General features: G+C 39.1%; 1 pseudogene; it reads right to left on the bottom strand.

The window, feature by feature from the left end:
- Nucleotides 1-2,968: 2,968 nt before the first annotated feature.
- LOC149184125 (gamma-glutamylcyclotransferase 2-3 pseudogene) lies at nucleotides 2,969-3,684 on the bottom strand (annotated as a pseudogene).
- Nucleotides 3,685-6,380: the final 2,696 nt, after the last annotated feature.

Below are 6,380 nucleotides of genomic sequence, written 5' to 3' on the forward strand. Positions count from 1 at the left end.
CTGATCCAAAAGATTAGACTTGATGCCTAGGAATCAAACAGCTCACAGACACTATAAAAGCAAGAAATCAATCAAACAGGCCTTGATCAAGAAGAAACAACCCAATCTAGGAAAAACAAGAATGATTTCCCCAGCAAAGTCACGAATTATGTTTCGGGTAGAATCACCTTAGGGTCTTGGGTTGAGAACCCCAACGTAGTGGAGGGCATACAACATAAAGAGACACACAAACAAGTATTCCTAATACTTAAACAATTAAGGTTGGTACAAAAGGTCTTACCCATAAGTCCTATATTTTAGGTCGTTCTCGTAGGGTTCAAACCCTCTACTTCTTCCTTGTGCTTTAAGATCTGCAATTCATTCAAGGCAAAGCATATACACCAAAAATAAATGAAATCATGTTCATAATATCAAGGTTAGATCATATAAGTATGTAAGAAAATGAGCATTAACGTGAGATTTTATAAGCAAATCATGATATAAATTAATGCATAAAGACCATAATAATCACAAATGGGACAATGCCTCTTTATTATTGTAAGCTAAAGAAAATATGGAAGAACTATAACTTGAGTCACCCGTCAGCTCCAAGAGAAACTGTCCTTCGGATCTATCCTGCCTAGGCCTCAGCAATCCTCCTCAATAAGTATACATAAGGATGTCATGAAGGGATGATGAACATCTCAAGAAGGAAACATAGGTTTCCTATGACTTGGGAGTGCAAAAGGCACAGGGATATCTTCATACTTGATTAGGGATGTAATAAACTATACTATCAATATCTAATCCTTTCTCCTCCTTTAGGCCTTCCCATGGAAATGTATTTATACTTCTCAAAATTATTTTTTTCAATTGGGAAATAGTTTGCCCACGGGCTATAGTAGGTGGGTATCCAATCAAACCCGTAAACCCCACTTGAATTAAGGGAGATTATATATATTTTTAATGTTTTAACACATATGTTATCACAAAACCAGTACTAGGGACTGCAACCAAGCAAGGTCTCATGTAACTGTTTCAGACCATACTTTAGATTAGGAATTAGCCTTCCTAATCAGAGAGGGCTCTCTCATGACTCTTGACAAAATCCTTCAAACACTAGAGGGCTAACTCTTCACACCTTTATAAAAATATAGCTGGCTGGACATACATCAAATTAGTCTTCATTGGGCTATGGAGTCTCTCACAGTTAATAAACCAAATCACAGTCATCTCATAGAAGCCAAGGCTCTTTGCATCATCAAAGGTTCAAACATAATTTACCTAAATCAAAGCCTGCTGAACATACAGGAAGTCAGAGCATTAAAAAATGAATTCTGAGTGATGTTCAAACATGCTTCACCAAAACCCACAGCCTGTCAAGCACACAGGAAGTCAGAGCATATAATATGAATTCTGAGGGATTGTACCATAACAAGGCTGTAAAAAGAACATTAAGAAACTAAAACCACCATCACATTTGAACAAAGAGATGCATTGAGAATCTTGGGAAGAAAAAACTCTGTTTGCTATTACTGTAACAGTCTTTTCATAAGCTCTAAAAAACTCTGTTTTTGTATATACAGTCCAACCCCTATTACATCCTAGCTTTTACCTTATATAGGAAAACATTCCCCCTTTCCTAGAATGAGCTCGAAGCTCTATTAACTACTCCTACATGCCTTTAACTGCTGCATTAATTACAAACATGCTGCACTATAATTAAACACAATCCTAATCAAACTAAAACAATAATTCTTTTCTCCTCGTAGACTTGATGCTTTCTTGAATGCTGTGACAGCTGTCCTCTTTCTGTTAGGCTGAGATGGTTGAGGGAACATTCACCGAGCAAGCTGGTCTCGAATGCTAGCTATATAGACCGCCTATTCATTAGTTAAGATAATCACCCTACATCCACGGTCTCTGTCTCCCAACATTTTCCTAAAGTATAGCAGCATGTTCCCGAATCTTTTAATAACTCCAGGTATGGAATGATGCTAGGTTTCTGATGTGCTGTAGGTGGTATTTGATAGACAGCTGTTCCTCTTCTTCAACTCCCGCTCACCGTGTCAAACTAGCTGCTCACAGTATCACACTAGCTGCCCTGCGCTTTAAATCATCACCTACAGCAGTTTCGTAGCGCGCTACGAAACTGCTGTGTGATTTAAAGAAAACACACTCTTCTTCTCTGGTTTTCTAAATAATTGTCAGTGTTCATAGCTTAAGTACTTGATTGTTTAGAAAAGGTTTGCTTGCAATAAATATTTCTCCTGAGGAAAAACTTGTCTCCTCTGTTAAAAGACTTTTAGAACCTCCCACAATATTCATGTAAGGTAATTTACTACGTACTAGACCGTCCACAGCAAGGTGAATAATAATATCTTGATCCTTCTGTTGGTATAGAACAAAGCCCTTGCATATGAGTCCAATTCCCATAAGAACTGCTGGAACATTCTTAAAAAGTGCGCGTTGATCTCTTGAAGCATCTATTATAGATGGCTGTGTCCCTTCTCAAAAATTCCATTCTCTAATGTCAAATATAGATGGAAAGAGACTGTTGGAAAATTTCAACATTGAATGCTTAGACTGCCAATGAAGTAATTGCACGAGGTTCAGGCTTTTCAAGGTAAATTTTGAGCTCCATAGCATAGGTCAGAACAGCTAGTGGAGCTGTGTCAACATCCTCTATTCCACTTCATCTGACCATCACAAGGCAGGGTAACTTTAAATGCCTTTTTACATTAATGAACTAAGAAAGACGACCAGTTGCATGTATCTCCATAAGACTGTTAAATTCTTTATCCGGGAGGTTACGTAGGCAAACTTTATGCTTACAACTTTCAACCAAATCTGCAATTTTCTTCATAAACCCAATGACTTGCAGAAACAATTCCAATGGCATCGCTTTAATAATAGTATCCAAAGGGAGCATATGCTGTTAGATAACATAACCCCACAAAGAGACTATCCCCACATCCTATGATTCACTTCAATCACAAATGAGATATTCTAGATTGAGGCAGCGCATGTTATAGTACTCAAAAGGCTCGGCAAAATATCCTTTAAAGCAATCTCGTGAATAAGACAACAAATTGCTGAAGTTCACACTGAAGTTCAGTACTTTTGCATCTCCATTTGAAGTAGCATCTCCATCTTTGCATGTTAATACTTTCCTAACTGCATTTGCGAGGTCTGTCACGTGACTATCATTGCAACCTATCTCAAGTAAAACTGTCTCTAGTTAAAGAGATATTCAATGTTAGGCCCGGAAGGACTCACAGCTCCAACAATTTGATGAGCCATCATTTCCAATGGTACAGGGCCCAGGTAATTTTTATTCGAATTCTTGTCTGTTGATGCAATGAACACAGGGACTCCAGATATAACTGGCTCTGTTGAATCCTCTTCAAAATAGAAATCAACGTAGGCCTTTTAATCATATTCCTTCTCTTTCACTTCTAGATAAGATAAAGCAATATCTTCAGCTTCCTGTCCAGAAACCCTGTAAGCAACGCCTCGACTGATGTGACCATCGTGAGGCTCGAGTGTAACAGTCCTGCCGGGATTGGCAGGGGTTCCTCTATGGTCTGTGCTCCCTTGATGGAAAAGACGACGGTAGCCTTTGATGAAACCAACTCGTTGTTTGTCATAGTGGAAACCCGCCTTTCATATTATGGAACCGTAACCAAACACCGACAGAACCATCTTCTCCGCCTTGCCGTCGACCTCCCTCAATTCTACAGCCTCCAGGGGATGCCATTCAATCTTTCACAGATGCCATTCACTAGTGCACTCGTCTTTTAATCGACATCAATCAATATCCTTCCAGCTTTTGCGCCACATCTCTATCCCAGTGTCACTAACCATGGCGGCCTTGTAGCATATAAAACTACTCGACACTTGGCATTAATCACCGCATTTGAAAAGAGCACTTTCATGTCTTCAATATGTGCATTAATAATGAACCGACGTGCATTAAGGAGGTGCTGTGTATCCCAGTCTAAGAAAAACGTGATCCCCTGCAGAAATAAACACAACGCTGCCTATTTGTAACGTTGGCTGTAATTTCATATATTCCGCAAGCAGTATAGAACCTACAGGAGCAGAACGACCAATATGAAGAAGAACGTTTAATACAGCATTGGATGCGTTGGATTTGTCATGCCTCAACTCCCATAATAACTTCGGAAACAAATTGATAACTAAAGAAACAACATGCTTTTCACAAAACTGCTTTGAGTCTGCTAGCAGCATCTGACCCTCTAATGAATTCTCCTTGAATTAAAGAACTCTTTTAGTAGGAAGACAATTAATAACAACCCAATTTGTAACCTTCTTAATGCGGCATGAACAGGTAACCACAGCTCAAGCTACGTATCTGGTTCTTTAAGTCGATCCAATAATGCTTAAGCAGCCAATAAATGTTCTAAAATAACTGTCAACTTTGTCACCAAAGCAATAATATCTGGTTGCAAATGTTTTGAAGCCTTATCTAAAACAAAAGCAATTTTCTGAGTTGTGACCTCTGTCTCGGTTCTGGACCACCGTGGAGAACTACACCATCGAATACCTTGAGAGAATCTACAATCAATCCTAATAGCTCTTCAGATTGCTCTGGCGATTTTATCTCACATCTTGACAAAACTCACATGAATGATTTCCAACCTTTTGAAGTAGCTTTTTCATCTCCTACAGCACGGCTGAGTTTGACATTCGTTGAATATTTGCCTGCGCTGTCTTCTGTAGAAATCAGTGTTGAAATTGTTGCTCCAAAGATTTTGAACGGGAGTTCCAAACACTTGGGTTGTACAGCAATCACTTTTACATCTTCTCCACAAGTTTTCGCCAAAACAGAAGACATGTTATACTCCTGATAGGTAATGAGGACACTGCTGCCACACAAGAAAACAATATTGAAGAACAAGGAATACAAAATAGTATTAACACTGGAATTGTCCAAATACTGGCATTGGGTAGAGCGATGGAGAGAGGGTGTATAAAAAGGTGGCCAAAGTTGCAAAATGGAGCACAGCTGACTAGCCAGAGAGGCCAGCACGCGCTTCTATTCCTTTCCGCTCAACACCTTTTGCCCTTTTTGGTAACCCTTTATTAATCACAAACACCTGAATGGTTTCAAAGACTTAAGGTGTTCTTGATATATAGGAGTAAAGTGGGGGATATGAGAATCTTTGTGTGCAGAGGAATAGACACAGAGTGCAAGAAAAAGCAATAAGAGCTATCAGGTCCTTCACATGAATTGCCCAAGCAACTTCATTGAATTGGTTGTAGACTTGCAGGTCTCTCCACATCATTATCATCATTGAAATGAGTAGCATTCATGGCATGAAGTACGTGTCCCTAAAAGATGTTTGCAGCCTTCCTCCAAATAAGAAGGTATAATCCCATATAAAGAATTTTCCGCTGCTACAAATCCTGTTGGATGTTGAGTAACCAAAAGCTGGATTCACATCCTAAATACTTGTGCCATTTCCTGTGAGATTCCCACTTGATGCAGATTTCTGAAAGAAAGCAGAACTCTGTACAATAGGCACGCTATGATATTGACCTTCGCTGAAAACTCGAACCAATTCCTAATTTCGTAGCACGCTACGAAACCACGCAAACAGGTAGCGCTGCGAAACTGCTCTGACTTTAAGCCAAGCTAAAAAAAATTTACTACAGCATTTTCAGTGATAACAACATATACGCAGGTTGGGTATAGGTTGACCCACGTGTACATGTGCTTTCGATAGGGAATAATCGCGTATTGGATTTAAAACATTGTTTTTTAGAAAATGGACCAAGTCTGGTAGGGAAGGGTTGCCCTAGGCCATATCATAGAGCATCAAATCTACCAAGGGTGGTAAATGGTGCTATAAAACTAGTTGGGACTTCTTACCGGGGAGATTCCCTGACATGTTGGTAGGTCCAACCCACCATTAATATAGTGATAAACCCTGACTCAATAAACCAATCCAACACATACACGAGAAATCTGAAACTTTGGCAACATCTAAACATCGGTAGCAATATATGAATATTACATGGATTTATGAAACCATTACGTTTCAACAACACCTCATCCTCTCTCACTCTAAAAAATACATGTCTTTAGAATTATAACAGATACAAGATATCATGTGCACATGATAATCACATATCCTCGCACTCTTTACCCTCGCAACAACCCAACAAGACAATATTATCAAGCTCTCACACCAAGAAACTCACCACACAGAAGCATACTATTCTCATTCAACAACACATACTCTCCTTATGACAACAACAACATACATACTCTCAATACCAAACTGACTGCTTTACTTTTCCTATGTACTTTTGATGCCATTATATGAAACCGACTTAATATTCGTAGAGGCCATTGCTAGAGATGATGCAAA

This window comes from Pinus tabuliformis, chromosome 3_2 (genome assembly GCF_031772625.1).
Source record: "Pinus tabuliformis cultivar Carrire ecotype Pingquan chromosome 3_2, CPIR1, whole genome shotgun sequence".
In the NCBI taxonomy this organism is placed as follows: domain Eukaryota; kingdom Viridiplantae; phylum Streptophyta; class Pinopsida; order Pinales; family Pinaceae; genus Pinus; species Pinus tabuliformis.